This window comes from Mandrillus leucophaeus, unplaced genomic scaffold, assembly GCF_000951045.1.
Source record: "Mandrillus leucophaeus isolate KB7577 unplaced genomic scaffold, Mleu.le_1.0 Scaffold390, whole genome shotgun sequence".
Lineage (NCBI taxonomy): Eukaryota > Metazoa > Chordata > Mammalia > Primates > Cercopithecidae > Mandrillus > Mandrillus leucophaeus.
Window position 1 is genome coordinate 887,312 of NW_012104143.1, and position 21,820 is coordinate 909,131.

Sequence of the window (21,820 nt, forward strand, 5' to 3'; positions counted from 1 at the left end):
ATCTCATAAAATATTGATTGAGAGTCAAGATAAATGACTAAGTTAACTGGTCTTTTCGTTGGATATTGGCCTGCAACTGATTCATGACTGGTTTCTCTAACAGAAATTCATGGGACAGAAATACTAAGTTTTGGGTTACAGTGCACACATTTCTTCTTTTGCCATTAAATGTTGCACATGTTTTCACCTAAATGATCAATTAAATTGTTACAATAACCCCTTATTTTATACAGCATTATGTAGTTTTCAAAGACCTGTAACACTTTCTATCCCCTCTCTCTCTCTCCAAACTCCCTCCCCTCTGTAGGAGAAACACTAGGTCCTACTATTTTATTTTGTAGATTAGTAAATAGAAAAGAGATAATAGTCGCTATTATTTCATTTTACAGTTGAGAAAGTTGAAGGAAAGAAATTTGCCAAAAATTACATACTTGATAGTTGGGGCAGCCAGGACTGACCCTGCCTTACCTCTCTTTGAATAGCAATAACAATAGTCATAAAACATCACAGCTTTTATTTAGCAAGATGCTTTGCATCCATAGGTCAGTGATTCTCCAGCCCACTAAGAGACTGGAAGACTCCCTAGCTGAGCAGTTCCCTCTACTGGAGGATTCAGGGAACCAAAGCCTGTCCCAGGTTGGCCGCCATCTTGACATTTTCTCACCGCGGCCGACTGCCATCATGGCAGCACACGATGAACCAGAGAAGCTTCTACCTGGATTGGTTAAATTCTGGGCTTCCTAAAATGTTCCAGAGGCTGCTTGCAATGGGGGAGTCACAGAGGAGTAACTGAGCCTATCATTCTTGGCCAAGTCCTGCAATTATGGCTCACAATTATTTAGGCTCACCATTTTCTGATACCTGCTTGGTCCTTCCTTACTTAGGATGCACAGCTGGGGTTCCCAGATGGTCTGGGGGACACTCATTCTTTATTTATCCTCTTCCTTTGCCTTATAAGTAAAGGAAAGTTGAGATTATAATAAATGCTCAATAAACATACCCGTTCTGGGTTATCAGAACAAGAACAACAACCCTAATATGCCCCATATTAGGGTTTATGAGCTGTAGACATGTTCTCGCCAAAACCAAATGAGACCTGGTTCACTGCAATGCTCCCATCCAGCAAAAGCCACCACACACACCCAAGCTCCCTAATCCAGCTTGGAGAGTCTCCCAACTGGCTACAAACTAATCAAAAAATATAATGACTTTGCATGTAATCAAACAGTACAAGAACACTTCTTTTGTTGAATGGCACACAATTCCACAAACTTCCATGTGTTCATATATGACCGAGGGCTAAATAGCTACAGGCTACCACAGGTGTAATGAAGGATAATAGACACTGGTACTCATGAACTAAAATCACTGCATTCCTAAAGTTTACTGAAGATTCTAATTCAATGTTTTTCAAAGAATAATTGAACTATGCGGGATCCTTTATGCTCCTTCTCAAATGCAGTTTAGGAGTCTGTAGTGCTGAAAGGGTCATGCTCAAAAATGTTTAAGATACCACAAATGAGTCATAAAAAAAGAACAAAATAGGATGTTGAGACTGACCACCAGAATCTTCACCTTGGCCATTATCACATGACCTGTTTCTCTCCTGAGTTCTTTATTTTCTGATTGTTACCAACTAACCTTCCTAGTCGACAGGTAAAAATAATGTCCTTCCAAAGATGTTGCATTATAGTCCTCAGACTCTTTACCAGAGTGTTGTTAATTAGACATAACCCCGTGAAGACCTGGGATGGAGGAGGGAGGAGTTCTTTCAGCCTGTGGAAGGGGAGCCTACAGCGCATCAATTACCAACCTTAAGGACTGTTCATTAAGTGAGATGATTTATATAAAACACCTAGCACATAATAAATGCTCAATAAACATTATACCTGTTCAGTCCCTCTTTCTGGGGAACACAATCCATTTTCTACCTGCTGATTAATTATCGAGAGTGCTGCATATCTGAGTGATGTGCCATACAGAGCGTGGACAGTTGATTCATCATGAATAATGTAATGTCACAATCTGGACTATTTATATTCAGATGAATTGTACATAATATGCCATACATGCTAAAGAGGAACATTAATATTTAGCATTCCAAGCTAAGCCAGGATGATTAATTTGGCTTTAACTTAGTATCTTCTTTGCAGAATTTTCAATCTTCTTTCTCCTTTTAAAGGGACATTATAAGAAATATTTTCTACAACATAATCGGTCCTTGCTTATGCACTGCTAAAAAGAGTTGTGTGGGATGCTTCAAGAGCCTTAAAAAATCTCCAGCTAGCTTTTTATCCAGATGTTTTAGTTCTGAGACTTTATGCTAAGGAGACATTTGAAAGTATATGGGGAAAAAGGCTTTATGCAAGAATGTGTAAGAATAGGTAATTGCTTCAGTAAATTCATTCATTATATGGAACATTATGCAGTCATTAAAAAATGACTTACACAAAGCATTATCAACAACACAGGAAAAGGAATATACTTAGGTTAGAGATTTAAGTAAAAATAATTAGCATAGAATAAGGAACTGAAGAAAATACAGCAAAATGTTTACAGTGGCTGTTATTGAAGAAGTGAGTCTACTGATAATACTTTTTGCTACTTCAAAAAAATTCCCCCATTTGCTTTTTTAATTGGAAAAATTCTTTTATACATAAGTTAAATATTACTGGCTCCAAGCTCCATGAGGCCAGAGTCTTTGTTCTTCATTCACTATTATGGTTCCAAGTCTTAACACAGGGCTTGTAGGAATTTTTATCAACCTTATTTTCTGCAATAATAACGTCTTCTCTGTTTTTTTTTTTTTTTTTAATTTTGCTGAGTTCCTGAAGCCAAGGAAATTAATCATGTGGAAGAAAGGGATAATGGTCACCAGTCACCATTTATTGAGCACCTACATGTGCTTGCCCCTGTGCTATCTACTCTACACGTGCTATTTCTAATCCTTGTCACAGCCTTGTAAGTAAATATGATCTGTATGTTTCAGATATGGAAACAGAGGCACACAGAGAAAGCTAAGGAGCTTCTCTAAGTTCTACTTAGTCAGTACGAATAAAACTCAACTGTGTGATTCTAGTGTTTTCACTGTTTCTACTAGAGCTCACCTGGCCATTTAGATCTTTCTAGAATTCCATAAGCAGATGCTATCTCAACACAAAGATAACTACCTTTTCAGTTTTCAGTGCAGATGTTCCTGAGTGATTACTACTTCTATTGGTTTACACAAGACAAGGGTCTATGCATTTAAAATTGTGCACTTAATGACTCAAGATGCCTTCCTATCATCCATCCTGCTCTCCAACTCCACTTGGAATCCTTCACTGAAGCCCCAGCACTTGGCCTTCTTGAGTCCCTTGACCTCTTAGCAAGGTCAGAGTGGGTAGCCATGTGCTTGACCATCTTGGGCACACGAACCCAGCACCAAGAAGGCAGATGTTGACATTTACTACAGAATCTGTGATGAGCATTGCTGGGCCTTTGGATTTGTGGAGTGCGCAGGTTTAAATCACACTCACCTTCAAGGAGCCTTCCTTCTTTCTGCAAATAACTTGTGGAGGGCTCACTCTGCACAGCACAGCATAGTGCTGAGTGCTGCAGTCTAAGATGGATAAAAATATTTAAGATCCCTGTCTGTCTGGAGCTCACACCCCACTGGGAGAGGAAGAATCACACATTCAAGTACATAAACAGCTATGTGCTATAATAAGGAAGCTGGGTGTTACGATGGGGCCCCTTCCGTGGTCTGGAGGCCATTGAGGATGTACCAGTGCTCTGAAATGTAAACAATGGGGAGAGATGAACTTAGCCAAGAGGGTGGGGAGGGAAGCAACACGACTCATTTCCAAAATAAAAATGGTTAGAATTTCCCAGAACACAGAGGAGCTAGTGAGAGAAAAGATCCAAGAAAGGAGAAGCCTGATGCAGAATCCTAAAGACTGTGTTAAGAATGTTCACATTCACGGCAAATGCCATGGGAGGCTATTAAGACTATGAGGAGGCTCAAATTACGTTTTTAAAAGATCCCTCTGATGGTGTGGAAAATGAGCTGGAGAGTGACAAGAGTGGATGTAAGCTACTCCTCTCTTCCCTGGTCCAAAGCAGCATCTCTCGATTCATCACACCTACCTTGGATATAGCCTCTGCGATGGAGTCTTCTCTGCACCTCTGCAAACCTATCTTAGGTACCCCTCATAGGCTCCATAGATCTGTGTACTTTTCCCATCTTCACACATGTCACAGTATATTGGAATTGCCCGTTTACTTCTCTGTAACATCACTAGTCTGAAGCTTTGAAGGCAAGGATCACATTTATCTTGTTTACACTTATATCCCCAATGCCACCAACCATGTTGGTTCACAGTAGGCATTCAACAAACATTTATAAAATCGCCATTTCATTGTGCACCTACTGTGTGCAAGGTACCCTTCTAGTCCTTTCATAGGCATGAACTCATCCAATTCAGACAATACCCTTTTGCAGCAGGTTCTATTATTGTCCCCAAAGTAACCGATGAGTAAACTGAGGCACAGAGGAGGTTAGGCAATGTGTCCAAAGTTACAGGCTAGTATGCAGTACCACTGGGGTTCATAGCGCATGCTCACAACCACACGCTCTAATGATTAACAAAAGAGCGGAATTCTCATCTGTTAGAGCCAGCATTTAATTATCTGTGTTAATGACTCAAGGCAGTGTCCTGCATCATCCAAAACAGTGAGTAACTTCCAAATAATCCCCAGTGGACTCTATGATACATATGGGTTTTTTTTCAGTAGACTGACCTTCATAAATTACCACTTAAAATAGCCAATAACAAAACCTATTCCTGTTCCCTAAGTAGCAATCAAACTAATGGACAGGAAGTAACTAAGAACTAAACTGGCTAAGCCAAAAAAAGCACTCAATCCACAAATTTAATTAAGCACTTACTTCTTCAAGCTCCTGCCATGGTTCCTGTTTCTCATTGCTGCCAAGTTTCTTAAAAGCATATGCTACACCCACCATCTCTATCTACTTCCTTACCTCTTATTTCTGCATCCTTAAATCAGGTCTTTGCACAACTGCACTGAAGTGGCTCTGGCAAAAGTCACCGGTAGCCACTGTATTGCCACATTCAATGGATCCCTTCATCTCCACAGTTGTCCACGGCGTTTGATCCTCTGCAACATCTTTCACTCCTTGACATTTTTTCTTTAGCACCTTGGACACCAATGCCCATCCCAGGAGAAACAGACTAAAGGACAGGGATCCAGAGCACCATATTTTATTTCTCATATCTCTCTGACTGGGAAAAATCACGAACTCTTCCTCTGCCCTGAGTTTTAACCCATTGTGTGCTGCTATGAGATTAAGACATCCAAGCTGTGTGGCTTTCTTTTTTCTCCCCTAATCTTACAGGACAGCACAAAGAATTTTCATAAGGCAGTATTTCATGTCAATTAAGAAATATATGAATCAACAAAACCTCCATAATATAGTATACTGAATATAGTACAATATATGAATTCACCAAGGAAATTGAGTTTGTTTTGTTTTGTGTTCTAGCAAGGGATTTCATTTAAGGACATGAGAGGTACAGAGTTTCAGAGAAGAGGGGGGTCCCAGGATCATCCAGGCTAGGAGGGCCCTACAGATACATTTAAATATTGTGGAAAGGTACAAAGGGCTTGGGCTTTGAGATCAGCAAGTTAGGCTAAAACTCCAGGTCAGCAAATTGCTAAGAGTATAAATTTCTGCACTTACACTTAAGCTCTTGAGACTTGATGTCTTCATGTGGAAAACAAGAAGGATAGAAGGGATAGAGAAGAACAAATGGAATATATATTCATGTCTTAGTATAGAGAAAGCTCTTAGTGCTCATTTTATCTCTTTCCCTGGTAGAGATGTAGCTTCCCCACATTTGCCAGCTGCTTTCAAGGTGAGTGAGGCCGTGTGACTAGTACCATCCAATCAATTGAGAGTATATAGGAAGCTCTTAGTAAGTGCTAATTTTCTCTCTTTCCCTGGTAGAGTGGTACCTTCCCCACATTTCCCAATTCCTTTCAAGGTTGGGTGGGGCCGTGTGACTAGTACCATCCAATCAATTGTGAGTCAAAGTCTTACGTATCACTTCTGGCTAATGCATTCATAACCCGCTGCAAGACCCTCCGACAGTCCCTTTTGTTGTGCCAGCAACCTGAAAACCATGTGATCAAAGCAGCTTACATTTGTGAATCATCACCTAAAAGACAGCCCTATAGAGTTGCCTAACCAGCTTTGGAATTTGCGTGAGTGATACATAAGGCTTTGTCATGCTAAACCACTAACATTTCTGGGTTAGTCTGTTCTTACAGCACAGCCTAGATTACCCTGATTAAACGCATCCCCACTGGGGAGTCCTTGTGTTCCCAGGGGTGGGAAACAAGGATGAATCAGCTTCATCTCTTTTTTTAGCCAAGGTCTTTACTGTTAGCATCTCCTGTTTTCTTCCTTCTCTTCCCTTCACATACCGGAATCTGATCTCTTCATTTTACCCCCTAAGAAACTGAAGTCCAAAGAGGCAAAGTGACTTGTCCAAGCTCACACAGCACATAAGTGGCACAGCCAGGCCAAGAACCCAGGGCCTCCGATTCCCCTCCAGCCCTTGTAGTGTCCACACTACGCTACCTCCCAGCAGCTTCCAGCTTCAAATGTGAATCATGTTCTGAGCTTGCCATACCTTTCAATCACTGTAAGCGATACAATCCATGCTACATTAATGCACTCATTACCAAGGGAGCACATTACCATGCCCTAATTACTAACAAGAAATGTTGTCAATTCACCATCCTGTTTGCCAGTGCCTGCAAAATGTTTCCAGACTTGTTCTCAAGGTTTGGCTGGAGGAGGGAAGACAAAATACAAAGAACAATTGATTCATTTCATATTGACAACCAGTCAGGTGACCCTTCTATTATTATTCTTTGTTAGCTAAACAAAATCCAAAAAAGCCCCAGAAGAAAGGTAGCTAGCTGATAGAATGGGACGAGTGGGAGAGGCAGTGTGAATGAGCTCCAGAAATCTAACTGTCCACCTGGTTTAGATGCCCATCTTTTCCCTTTTTGCCTCTAGGGTTTTTCAAAGCCTCTGTTTTTTCAGTCATAAAATGGGGATAAAAGTAGTGCCAACCTCACCAGGCTGTCCTGGGAATTCAGTAGCATCACGCACATAAAGTCCTATGCCAGAAGGGACTAAGATGCTTAACTGTTATTGCTTATGATGATGATTGCTATTTAGAGGTAGTTTCTTAATCAGTCATTCCAAGAAGATTAAAACCAGGCAACAAGGCCAGGCACATGCCTGTAATGCCAGCACTTTGGAAGGCCGAAGTGAGCAGATCACTTGAGGTCAGGAGTTCGAGACCAGCCTGACCAACATGGCGAAACCCCATCTCTACTAATAATACAAAAGTTAGCCGGGCATGCTGGTGGGCACCTGTAATCACAGCTACTTGGGAGGCTGAGGCAGGAGAATCACCTGAGCCCGGGAGGCAGAGGTTGTGTGAGCCAAGATCATGCCACTGCACTCCAGTCTTGGCAAAATTGTGGCAAAAAGAAAACAAAGAAAGTGGGCAACGAAGTAAGGAGAGAGACCCTAATTTATCTTTTATTAAGCACTTGTCCATTCTATGATGTGACTTCTTGGTAGGGAGATTGCTAACATTCTGTCTTCTAATCTTTATTACACTCCTGTAAATTAGATATGATTGTCAATTTTACAGATGAGGAAACTCTGGCTCAGAGATGTTAAGTAACTTGTCTGAGGCCACACAGCTAGTAAGTAGTAGAGCCAGGATTTCAATCCAGGGTTACCTTTTTTTTTTTTTTCTATTTCACAACAATACTATAATTCGATTTCACTTTTCATGGACTGTCTGCCTCCACGCATCTTTATGGAACTGTATTTTGGAAACTTTAAAGGGAATCTTACTTGAGGGCAAAGGAATGAGCACATCTTCTGGGACTGCCATTCGGGACATAATTGTATGCATTTATAGAGCCTTTGCTGTGTACGTAGCACAGTGTTTAGTGCTGGGGTTATAGGGCTCGATAAGATGTGGCCCTGGCCTTCAAGGCCTTCAAGGTTTAATAAGAAAACTGATACAAATTTGAGTCAATTATAATAACCTGTGGCCAATACGCAACAAAAGTATAAGAGCACAGAGAAGAGATGGGAACTCAAGAGGGACTTACGAGAAGCAAAATCTAAAGCAGGTTTTGAAAAATTCATCACCACTTGCATGCAGATTCAGGGAGAAAGGGCATTGCAGGTTCAAAGCAGCCATGTGCAAAGGCATGAGGCGTGAATAGGTAGGCTGTTGTCAAGAGAGACAAGCGGCCATTCCGCTGGACTCTGCTAATGCATGAGAAGGAAGAGGAGCAATAGGACTCCAGGGGCCAGCTAGTGTCAGGTCACTAGGGACCTTGCACTCCACGCCGAAGGCGCCCAGAAGCAGTCTTGGTTTCTAAGCCGGGGTTGGCACAGTCAGGCGGGCTTTATCATAGACCCTTCTGTCTGTTACACAAAGCCAGTGCTGGCTCCCAACACTGGCTGTGCGGGAGACTCACCAGGGAGCAATGTTTAAAAATCCAATGCCAGGACCTCACCCTGGACCAATTACATCAGGCACTCTGGAAGTGCAGTCCGGGCACTGGTGTATTTTAAAAGCTCATTGGACAATCCTAATGTACTGCCAGGAATCAGGCTACTGGTGTAGGGGCAGGAATAGCATCCAGGAGGCTCATGCTGAGGAAGTGAATTCTGGATGAAGAGAAAGGACAAGATTCAAAACAACAATATTTTAGGAGCTAAAATCGACAATTGTGTTTGATGAGATGTGAGAGCTGAGAAAGAAGAGGAGGGAGGGCGGGTAGGAAGTGACGCTCCATTTTTTAAATCTTGATACATAAATATATTATGTGTATATACACCTCACATAATATTATTGCCAGAAAGTCTAACAAGCCCGTCAGCCATTATTGATGTCTCCCCATCCCCGTAGTGGTTATTTATGAGAGTCCAAAAATACCACAATAATTCAAGAATGCGTATCACATCCTACAGGCACCATCTTCAATACTCGGGTCCACATTCATTCCAGTCACCCTGCACGGTCCAGACGGATTTGCCCTGAACCCATCCTGGCCTCCTGAAGGAGAAATGCCGGGGAATTCCACAGGAGGAATGAAATTGCTGTCTCGTTAGCACATTATTTACTTTGACGCACAATTCTAGCAGTTGCAGTTCAGGCTCTATTGTTCACACGGTTGAGCAGGGAGTGTAATGGGAATACCATTAATTTGATGGTTTTAAAGGAGGTGATTTCCAATTTGAATTATTCTCAAGTTGTGAAATGAGTCTGAGCTGGTTTGTAAAACAGCAAGTAATCAATGCGCTGTATAACCTTGATTTTTTAGAGTCCCAACGCTATGCAGGAAAGTGTCCTCCGAACCCATTATAAGAGGGTAAAAAAAAAAAAATGCCATCATCCTCCCGCCCCCCAGTCAAATTAGCAAGACAAATGTTAGCAAAAAGCTCTGCAGACGCACCATTATTTACAAAAGGGAGAGAGAAGAAGATGCTCTGAAATAAATCATGCTGACAGTTCAATCAAAAAAAATCAGAATATATTATTCATGCTGTGTTTCATGAGTTGGAAAGCAACTGGACAGGGAGAGCCAAATATGTATTTGTGTGCTTTATTTATGCATAATAATGTGAATTCCTAAGTTACCTCTGTTTAATGAAATCTGCATGCTAAACTGACGTGACAGGCCCATTCAACATGTATTTTTGAACTTGACTCTTAACTACTGCTGGTCTAGATACTGCGGATGCACAGGTGAGCAAGCCAGGTAAGACTTCTGCTCCTGGTAAGGTTAGTTCTGCTTGTCAGTGGTGGATGGGCAGACAACAAACACGCCAGCAAGAGGACAGTGGTTCATAATCGGTGCCCAAGAAAAAAGCAAGCGGGTGGTGCAGTAGAGACCTGCCAAGGGCTACTTTGTACTGGTGATTGGGCGAGGCCTCTCTATAGAGATGACATCTAATTGTGTGACATGCAGGAGCCATTAAAAGGGAATCTAGAGAAAATGTGCTCTGGGGAGGGGTCCTACCAAGGCCAAGATGCGGGAGTAACAGGCTGGGTGTGTCCAGTCAACGCGCGGTAGGTGCATGAACCGTGATACAATGAGCTAGCAGGGGCAGGTAGGAGATGAGGTCTGAGAAGTAGGCAGAGCTTTGCCCAGGCAGAACTTTGCAGGCTTCAGGAAGGAGTTTAGATTTTATTCTAACTGCAACAGAAGCCTACCAGAGCATTTTAAGGGCAGGGGTGATAGGATCTGACTTGAACACTTTAAAGACTCCTGTGGCTAGGTCGATGATTCCACACTGTGTTGGACTCCATGAGGGATGAGAGGGAGAGAGCTGTAGTAACCAATGGGTGGGGAGGTGTGGAAACTTGAGTGGGCTTGGGAGTGACAGTAGGGTTATAAGCTAAGGAATCAAATTGAAGATAAGGAAATCTTCCAGAAGGAAGAGCTATTTGAAGACATCCATGGTGAGAGGCAGGAGCAAACAGTGGGAAGTTTGCTGAGTATATTTAAGTCATCAACACTAACACATTTGAAGAAAGATGGTATTATGTGGGTTGCCTTACCCAGAGAACAGGATGTGGAAGGGCAAATGTGGGCAGGAGAGGGTGTGATAAATCTCAGAACCATGAGAAACCTAGTTACTAGAGATGAGACAGAAGAGGGACCGTGGGTTCAATACTGGAGTGACGATTCTCAACTGGGGGCAATTCTGCATCCCAGGGGACATTAAGAAGCACCTGGAGACATTTCTGTTGTCACAACTTGAGAGGCAGTGCTACTGGCATTTAGTGGATAGAGGCCAGGGATGCTGCTAAACACCCTGCAAGGCGTAGGACACCCCTCACAACAGAGAATTCTCCAGTTCAAAATGTCCGTGGTGCCGAGGCTGAGAAACTGTGGATGGGCAGGAGAGTAGAACAACCCTGGATTTCAGTCCCCAATGTGTGAGCTTGAGTCAAGTCCTTAACCTCCCTGAGCCTCACTGACTCCATCTGTAAAATGGAGATGGCAATCATGCCTGCCTCCCATGGGGGTGTGGATAGAGCTGAGGCCATTGGGGTAATTACCACACTTGCAGGTAGAGCGGGACTGAGAAGAAAGCAGAGGCTATGCCGTATGCCTTGAAATGAGGTCTCAAAATGCCTGGGTAAGTGTGAGAGGCAGGGCCATGCTCTGGATGGGGTATCAGAGGATTGGGGTTTGAGTTCTCTCGCACACAGTGGGTAGACTTTGGGGAAGTGACTCAGCTTTCCTATGCCTTCCCTATTCTGGTGATAGATATAGTTATAGATATAGATATGGATGTATAGACATACCTGCTCTCAATATACAAGCATAAAAATCATGTTTATGTGGCCCATCCCACAAAGGATAGTCTTAGTCTGTTCAGGCTGTTATAACAAAATACCATAGACCAGATAATTTACAAACAACAGATGGCCAGGTGTTGTGGCTCATGACTGTGGTCACAACAATTTGAGAGGCTGAAACAAGAGGAGTGCTTGAACCTAGGAATTCAAGACCAGCCTGGGCAACATAGCGAGACCCCATCTTTTCAACAAATAAAAAAATTAGCTGAGCATGGTGGTATATGTCTGTAGTTCCAGGTACTCTGGAGGCTAAGGCAGGAGAATCGCTTGAGCCCGGGAGACTGAGGCTGTGGTAAGCCATGATTGCATCCCTGCACTCCGGCCTGGGCGACAGAGTGAGAGACCCTGTCTCAAAAACAAACAAATACGTAAACAACAGAAATGTAGTTCTCACCATTCTGGATACTGGGAAGTACAAGATCAAGTCACCAGCAGATTTGGCCTCAGCTGGACGGTCCAGCTTCTGGGTCATAGATGGCCGTCTTCTTGATGTTTTTTTCACATGGTGGAAGGGGCAAGGGAGCTCTCTGGGGCCTCTTTTATAAGGGCACTAATATGATTCATGGAGGCTCCACCCTCATGACCTCATCACCTCCTCAAAGCCCTTCCCTCTAATACCGTCACACTGGGGATTAGGTTTCAGCATATGAATTTCAGGGGAACACACATGTAATCCCAGCACTTTGAGAGGCAGAGGCAGATGGACCACTTGAGGTCAGGAGTTGGAGAACAGCGTGACCAACATGGTGAAACCCCTGTCTCTACTAAAAATAGAAAAATTAGCTCGACGTGGTGGAGGGCGCCAGTAATCCCAGCCACTCAGGAGGCTGAGGCAGGAGAATTGCTTAAACCTGGGAGGAAGAGGTTTCAGTGAGCCGAGATTATACCACTGCACTCCAACCTGGGCAACAGAGCAAGACTCTGTCAAAAAAAAAAAAAAAAAAGAATGTCAGGGGGATATAAACTTTCAGACCACGGCACAGCCTTTTCCAGATTCCATCCTGTAAGGTGGGACAGGGCAGAGTGCAGGCAAAACAAACAGCGTGCCCAGTCTGAGCAGAACTGCCTTTCTTGCACACAGCATGTGGGCCCACTTGTCCCAGATGGCTCTCCTTAGTACCACCTGAACACAGTTTTATTTAACTCAACACTAGAGAGATGGTCAAAAAGAATTAGCTGTGAGTGTCTCACCTGGCGCAGAGTCTCTCAGCCACAGCATGGTTGACTCTTGGGGCTGGGATAATTGCCTGTTGCAGGGGTCTGTCCTCTGCATTCCAGGATACGTAGCATCCCTTGCCTCTACCCACTAGATTTAAGTAACGCCAAGTTGAGAACCACTGAACTAGCATGGCGTAGTAATAACTCATCATCATCTGTGTAGATGGACAGAAGTCAGACTCAAATCCCACCTCTTCCCCTTACTAGCTGTGTGGCCTTAAGTAAGCCACAGTGTTGCTCTAGGACTCTGTTTTCTCATCTGTAATATGGGTATAACACTTCTCCATGCCGAGAATGAAGTAATGTATAAAATTCTTAGCACAGTGTCCAGCACATAATTGTTCTCCAAAAAGTCCTTATCCTTCTTTACTGTACATGATTGAAAGTTATGCAGAGTTAGCCCGGGCTCGGTGGCTCACACCTATAATCCCAGCACTTTGGTAGGCCAAGGTGGGTGGACCACTTAGGCCAGGAGTTCAAGACCAGCCTGACCAACAGAGTGAAACCCCATCTCTCCTAAAAATACAAAAATTAGCTGGGTGTGGTAGCGTGCACCTGTAGTCCCAGCTACTTGGGAGGCTGAAGTACGAGAATTACTTGAACCTGGGAGGCAGAGGTTGCAGTGAGCTGAAATTGTGCCACTGCACTCCAGCCTGGGTGACAGAGTGAGACTTCATCTCAAAAAAATAAAAAAATAAAAAATGAAAAGCGTTACACAGCGTCAAGACACATCTCTGTGGCTGGGTCTCCAGAACAGAGTCCTCCTATCCCCTTAAACAGGGCCACAGATGGATAGTCAGTATATGGTCCAATGCTTCTTTAAACCCGTACTGTGAACACTTGCTCCCTCATCTATCTAGAGAGTGGCTCTTATTATTTATGAACACCACCGTCATCATCATTAGCAAAAGAAGAAACTGTTGGATTTTCCCCCATATCTAGAAGTTGTCTTGATCCTATCCAGACTCAAAGGACCCCCGAACTTTCTGATCTTCCCCCTCAGAGGGAGGGAGGCCACTAAAATGAAGTTTTTATAAGGTCGACCAATGCACACCAAGAAAAATCAGCATTGCAGCAGGCCGGGGTAGGGCGTGGGTGGTCTCCCTGACAGCTTGTTTTTAAATACTTCCAAACGAAAATGAGTTTGCCTCCAAGGAACTGTCTGTGTGCTGGCAGATCCGAAAGCGGAAGCAAAGCTCTCATGGCTGGCTGCATGCAGGCATCCCGATGCAGAAGTGCTGCTAATTTAAACCCATTTTCCAAGGTGCCCACAGACTCCATGGGAAATCACCAACACTCTCTGGAGAAGATGCTTCATCACCTGAAGAAGTCATGGGAACAGAGAAAACAAGAGCTGAAAAGCCTCTCCGAAAGGGAGGCCCCCAAGTGACATTTTCAGCAGAATATTATTCTCTAAGCATTGTCTTTTCATCCTGTGCTCTCCTGAACCAAATAGATTATTAGGATTTAAGATGCATTTGATGATATTTTCCTGGTAGGGAGCCAGTTGTACCCCCAGTTCTGGTCCGCCTTTTAATCTTCCTCTTGGTGGAGTTCCTGAAGGAAACGGAAGCAAAGAACTTCGGCCAAATGAAAGCAAACACCACTTCGCTATTAGCTGGGCCAATGCCCAATAGCCCAGTGTTGGACAATTTGTAAAAAGCTGGTCTATGCAGCAGAGACTTGATAGGTACCTTCTTCTTAACCTAGATCAGAATCTTGAGTGGGTGCAGTAATAAAGGAACTTTTGACAATAGAGGCACAGCTGATGCAACTCAGAAGATAGATCATCGGGTGCATCTTGGGGAAGGAGGACAGGCAGGGAGGGAGAGGATATGGCTGGTCTAGCTCACCTCATCTACAGGTGCACAGACAGAACAGGACAGAGGGAGATTAGCTTGGTACATGTCTCTTAAAACACAGTGACCCTGGCCCCCAGTCAGTGTGGCTCAATCCAGGATTTATACTGTGACTAATCACATTAGCCTCTTCTCCCTCGGACGTGGGAGCTAGGGTGAGGATGCATTGAGCAAGTTTGCAGGCATGGGAGATCAAGGCTAATGAGAGACACCGCACTGCTATAGGTAGAGCTCTTTTTTTTTTTTTTTTTGATGGAGTCTCACTCTGTCTCCCAGGCTGGAGTGCAGTGGCGCGATCTCAGCTCACTCCAACCTCCACCTCCTGGACTCAAGTGATTTTCCTCTCTCAGACTCCTAAGTAGTTGGGACTACTGGTGTGCACCACCATGCCTGGCTAATTTTTGTATTTTTGGTAAAGACTTCACCATGTTGGCCAGGCTGGTCTCAAACTCCTGACCTCAGGTGATCCACCCACCTTGGCCTCTCAAAGTGCTGGAATTACAGGCATGAGCCACCGCGCCTGGCTCATGGAGCTCTATTTATCAAGGATTTTTCCTTGTGATACAAAATAAAATTGGTTTTCCTATCCCCACTGCCAACACTGGGAATGGGTATAGAGGAAGTAAGTTCCTGACTTAGCAAATATTTCTTCATTCCCTTGTTCTTTTATCCAGTGTAGCACAAAATAGCTTCCTTGGCCACCCGTGTGAGTCAACTCCTGTCCTAGGACCAGGTGCATGTATGAACTAAGGTCAGACCTGGGTGGGCAAAAACCATCCCAGCCTCCTTCCCTTCTGCCCAGTGACCCTTCTCCAGCCTTTTCTGGCAGGTTCCGTCAATTGTTGATTCATCTCCTGTCATCTTCTCCATGCAACTTAGCAAAATATTCATTCGTTCAGTGAATGTTTATTATATGCCTTCATCTTAGGTTGAATTTCTCCAAGCAGTGGCTGAGTGATGTGGGGAAAGGTGATCTATCAAGAAACCACCATGGGCCGGGCATGGTGGCTCACACCTGCAATCCCAACCACTTTGGGAGGCCAAGGTGAACGAATCACTGAGGTCAGAAGCTCAAGACCAGCCTGGCCAACATGGTGAAACCCCATTTCTAATAAAAATACAAAAATTAGCTGGGGGTGGTGGCACATGCCTGTAATCTCAGCTACTTGGGAGGCTGAGGCAGGAGAATCGCTTGCACCTGAGAGGCAGAGGATGCAGTGAGCCGAGGTTGTGCCACTACACTCCAGCCTGGGCAACAGAGTGAGACTCTGTTTAAAAAAAAAAAAGAGAGAGAGAGAGATAATGAAACCAGCCCAGTTTCCCCATAGAACTGATATTTATGGGGTTTTGAAAATAAACATTGAAATTGACCCTCTCAGTCTTAAAGCTTGAAACTTAACATTTGTCTTATCTGACTTCCCTTGTTAGGAAGCAACCTTCAGGCTCTCAGGATAATATTAAGAAACTGCAACTAGGAGGCCAAGGCAGGAGGATTGTTTGAGATCAGAAGTTTGAGGCCAGCCCTGGCAACATGGTGAGACCCCTCTATCCCTACCAAAAAAAAAAAAAAAAAAGTAGAAAATTAGCTGGGCTTGATGGTGCACACCTATAGTCCCAGTCACTCGAGAGGATAAGGCAAGTATCTCTTGAGCCTAGGAGTTTGAGGCTGCAGTAAGCTATGATTATACCACTGCACTCCAGCCTGGGTGACAAAGTGAGACCCTGCTTTGAAGAATCTGAAACTCCACTTCTTTTCCCCTTCCTAAGTTCCATTTTCCAGTGTGTAGCTGCATTCCTTCCCAGTTATATAAATCCCCAATTTTAGTCAGGTGGGGAGACAGATTTGAGACTTACCTCCCATCTCCTCCGCTGCACTCCTGAATAAGGCCTTTTTTTCTTGGCAACACTTGCTGTCTGAGTGATTGGCTTTCTCTGCAGCGAGCGGTGGGACCTACACTGAACCCTTGGCATTTCAGTAACAACAGCTCTTCTAGAAAAACCTCTCAAGGAAGGACAGTGGAATAAGGAGAAGGAAAGACCAGAGAACAAGAACATGGTCCAGGTAGAGTCCAGCCTTGGCCAGATCCCCACGCGCAGGGCTCCAGCACAGGGGTTGACAGGTGTTTTTCTGTAAAGGGATAAATAATAACTATTTGAGCCTCTGCAGCCATATGATCTCTGCCACAACTACTCAGCTCTGCCACTGCAGTGCTTAAGCAGCCACAGATGATACATAAATGAGTGAGCATGGCCATGAGGCTAAGGAACTTGTCTGTCTCCGCCCATCAGTGTGCCCCATGTCTGGAACATGGTAGGCAGGAATAAATGATGTTACTGCACATCCAGGCGCCTCTACTGGGCTGCTGCACCCATGATCCAGCTGCCATAAATGTTGGCTGATAGGGCTTGGAGACGTCCTTCTGATACAGAAAATTGCCCACAACTGACAGAAACCGCCTTGCAAAAAAGATTAGCTCTGCCCTCCAACCTTCCCAGAAGCAGCACACAGTCAATGGCTGATGGATATATAAGGGCACAAGAGACTAACCGTCCCGCTTCATGGAGGGACACTTCAGTAGTATGGTACCTTCTCTAAAGTCGAGGTCAGCAAATTATGGACTGTAGGCCAAATATGACCCACCGGCCATTCAACTCTGAATTCTTTCTGCCGAGCACAGACCCTGGAAGACAGCAGTCAGAGAGTAAATGTTTATCGAATACAATGGAATAAAACTGAACCTTGAAAGATGGGTCCAATTTGGGCAGGGTTGGGAGAGAAAAGCATTCTTTCAGGTCCTCGAACATGTTATACACATTGTTCCATCTGCCACCAGCACTAGCCTGCCTCCCCCACACCACTTTGCCTAGCCAACAAGCATTGTCTCTCATCTTTCAAGTCTCAAGTTAGATAGATCTGCCCCCAGCATGAATCCACTGCTCCCCATCTGTTCTCCTACAGTACCTTTGCCTGCTACTCATGGAATAATTTTCCCATCGTGTATGAGGTCCTTAAGTTAACTTTTCTATCTCCCACATTAGAATGCTGGCTTCTTGGAGTCGGAGACCTCACTTGTCTTAGACTCTTCCATGATCTTAGCATCTCACACAGTGCCTGGCACGTGGTAAGCCTTCAATATAATATTTCAGCAATTCCACTTCTGGGTATATAGCCAATAGACATAAAATCAGTTTGTTGAACAGATATCTGTACCCCCATGTTCAATAACCAAAATATGAAATTAACCTAAGTGTCCCCTAATGGGTGAATGAATAATTCATTGTGTGGTACATACACAAAATGAAATACTATTCAGCCTTAAAAAGAAGGAAATGTTGTCATTTGTGACATGGATGTACTTTGAGGAAATTATGTTAAATGAAATAATCCAAGCATAGAAAGACAGATATCTCATGATCCCACTTATATGTGCAATCTTAAAAAGTTGAACTTGTAGAAGCAGAGGGTAGGAGACTGTTTAACAGGAGCTGTGAAGGGGGTGGTATGGGATTGGGGAAATGTTGGTTAAAGATATAATATTTCAGTTAGACAGGATGAATACATTCAGGACATCTACTGTACAGCAAGGTGACTATAGTTAATGACAATGTACTGAATACTTGAAAATTGCTAAGAGAGCCGATTTTAAGTGTTATCACCATAAAAAAATATACAAGGTGATACATGTTAATTAGCTTGATTTAGCCATTCCTCAATGTATTCATATATATAAACATCCTGTTGTATACCATAAATATATACACTTTTTATTTGTCAACTAAAAACAGAGATTATCGTTTTGACTTTAGATTTCTTTTCATCCAATTTTTATTACAAAATTTTCCAAATGTGCAAAAAAGTTGAAAGGTTTAGTACAATGAACACCACTTAGATTCAATAACTGTTCATATTTTATAGCCTACATATTTTAAATAACAGCCATATTCTTGGGCATTTACTATAGGTCAAGCATCTGCTAGGTGATTTGCAAATATTATTTTTAAAATCCTGAAAAATAGCATAGAAGATGAGCACTATTATTCCCCCCATTTTCCTGATGGGTACACTGAGACTTAGAGAAGTTACATCACTAAAATCAAACAGGTACTAAGTGTTAGATTTAAACCGGAGCTGGAGTACTGTAGCTCAGTTCCTGACTACTAGGTTATAGCATTCTGTAACCCCACAACGGTATGATGTGCTAGGGGATCCTAGAATTGTGAGGCTGGGTTATTTCTGAAGAGTCTGAGGCAGCTCCTGGGGGGAGATGACTCCAGAGAGCAGCTGAAAGGGAGATGGAGCTGAGACAAGAAATCCACGGCTGAAGTTTGGTGGCCAATCATCAAAGAGATGAACTCCAACAGCATCTACCCCAATCCCTTTCTTCCTTGCCATACATCTCTGACACGATCATTATTAGTGACTGGGCTCAGAAGCTTGCCACCTTGTATGATCTGAATTGATCCAGTAAAGAATTCTCTGAAAAGCACCATTAAGATGATTTATAGTCTAATTTTGGTTGCTATAGATTCCAAGTCAGATTTATGACTGGGAAGAGAAGGGGGGAACAAATCCCCTACTCGCTTGGAATTCAGGCAAAGGTTTCAGTATTGATAGAGAAGCATGACTGGCTGGAAAAAAAAAAAAGTCATTATTTTTTTAAAGTTTACAGCTACCACTCCTGGTTTGGGGTTGCTATAGCAACGAAGGGCCTTGGGGGGCGGGGCACAGTGTCTGCAGATCTCACTCTACGGAGAGCTGATTGATAGGTTTCCTGAATGCTGTTTAGACACTTCTGTGCTAGGAACCAGATAACATTGGTTTATTAAAACACATGTTAAAACACCAGTCATCTCTCTTGCCCCAGCATTTTATTCTAATCATTGTTGTTAAGGAATTGTTAACAGGCTACTGATAGGAATGGAAGGCAAATCCCATTAGGGAGCTAAACGCCATTTTGCTGGGATCGCGTGCACAGGCCGGGCGGCAGGCCCATGCAGGGTGCATAATTACGATAATTTGGCATGACTGATTGTCCCCCTCTCCCCCTAACCCAACCCACCCTGGCTTTCCAGGGAGTCAGAGGCATGGCTAATCCTCATAAAGACTTCTGTTCCTGGCTGTGGAGGGGCTCTGGCTGGGACTGTGCCTAGCTAAGGTCTCTAAATTTCTGTCTTCTCTGTCACTGTGTGACAGCCTGCGTGAATGGCAGTTGGTGCCCCAAGAAGTGTCATCAGGGCCAATGTACATGGCCTGTCCAAGGTGTCACTGCTTGGGAGACGTGGTCAAGACAAGCTGGGCATGAACCCTGGTCCTGCTACTTGCTAGCTTTGTGACTGAGGAAACCTCTTAAGCCTCAGTTTACCTAGCTGGAAATGGGGGTACTGATATTACTTCCATTTTTTTGGAGTATAAATAAGACATTCCCTTTAGCCTTCTATCTGGAAGAACTCATACCTCACAAAACCTGGTAAGACAGGTACTTCAACTCCATTTTGCAGATGAGGAAATGGAGGGTTAGGGAAGCTCAGGAAGGAGACGGAAGGTGAGGGAGGGAGGCGGGAACTTCCTATTGAACTTTGAACTATTTTTTTTTAATTTTAGATTCGGGGGGTACATGTGCTTGTTTGTATCATGAGTATTACATGCATAATGCTGAGGGCAAGGCTCCTAGTGCACCCACCACCCAAATATTAGATATGGTACCCAATAGGTAATTTTTCAACACTCACTCCCTCCTACCCTCTCCCTTTTTAAAGTCCCTAGAGTCTGTTTTCTCCATCTTTATGTTCATGTATTCCCTTTGTTTAGCAGCCGCTTGTAAGTGACAACATGTGATATTTGATTTTCTGCTTCTGTATTAGTTTACTTAGGATAATGTTCCACAGCTCCATCCATCTGGCTGCAAAGGACATGATTTCATTATTTTTTATGGCTGTATAGTATTCCATGGTGTGTGTATGTGTGTATGTATGTATGTATGTGTATGTATAATATATCACTATTTTTTGAGACAGAGTCTCACTCTATCGCCAGGCTGGAGTGCAGTGGCGTGATCTTGGCTCACTGCAAACTCCACTTCCCGGGTTCAAGCCATTCTCCTGCCTCAGCCTCCCGAGTAGCTGGGACTACAGGCACGTGCCACCATGCACAGCTAATTTTTATATTTTTAGTAGAAACAGGGTTTCACCATGTTGGCCAGGCTGGTCTTGATCTCTTGACCTAGTGATCTGCCCACCTCGGCCTCCCAAAGTGCTGGGATTACAGGTGTGAGCCACTATGCCTGGCCTATATATCACTTTTTTAATACAATCAACTATTGGTGGATGCTTAGGTTAGTTCCATGACACTGCTATTGTAAATAGCACTGCAATTAACGTATGAGTGCAGATGTCTCTTTATAGAATGCTTTATTTTCCTTTGGGTAGAAATAGTAGTGAGGTTTCTGGGTCAAATGGTATGAACTTTCAACTGGTCTACTGAGGTTATCTTTAATTTTCAATTGTCTTGAGGGACACAAGACATTTTTTCTTGGGAGCAAGTCACCTTTGCTGGCGGATGGCCTTCATTTGATAATTGAGGTAAAGAAGATTCCACAATGAGAAGTGAGAATAGAATTCTAGTTCTTCCTGTTCTTACTTCTGCATTTTCATTTCCCACAAGTCCACCTTGTTGGGACAGCCCATTCCAGGGCTCTACTCCATCACTCAAGGATCAAGACTTACTATGGTACCTGGGTTCAACTACTGGCTCTGCTACTTTCTCAGTGTAAACCCTGGTCAAGTTACCTCCCCTTTTATGTCCTCCTATGAAAACAGAAATCATAACCATGGTACCTGGAAATGTTCAATGATACTGTGGATAGAAAGTTCTCAGCATGGCCAGGCATGGTGGCTCACACCTGTAATCCCAGCATTTTGGGAGGTCAAGGTAGGTGGATGACTGGAGGCCAGCAGTTCAAGACCAGCCTGGCCGACATGGTGAAACCCCATCTCTACTAAAAATACAAAAATTAGTTGGGCATGGTGACACATCACACCAGCCTGGGTGCGACAGAGTAAGACTCTGTCTCAAAAAAAAAAAAAAAAAGAAAAAAAAAAGAAAAGGAAAGAAAGTTCTCAGCACAGTGCTTAGCATTTAGTAAGTGTTACTGTTATTCTTATTGTTGTTCCAGTAAGTCCAAATTTCTCTAGCTGGCTTTTTATCTCTGAGTCAAGTAAAATATGCAAAAGTTAGTCATGGATTTTTTTTTTTTTTTTTTT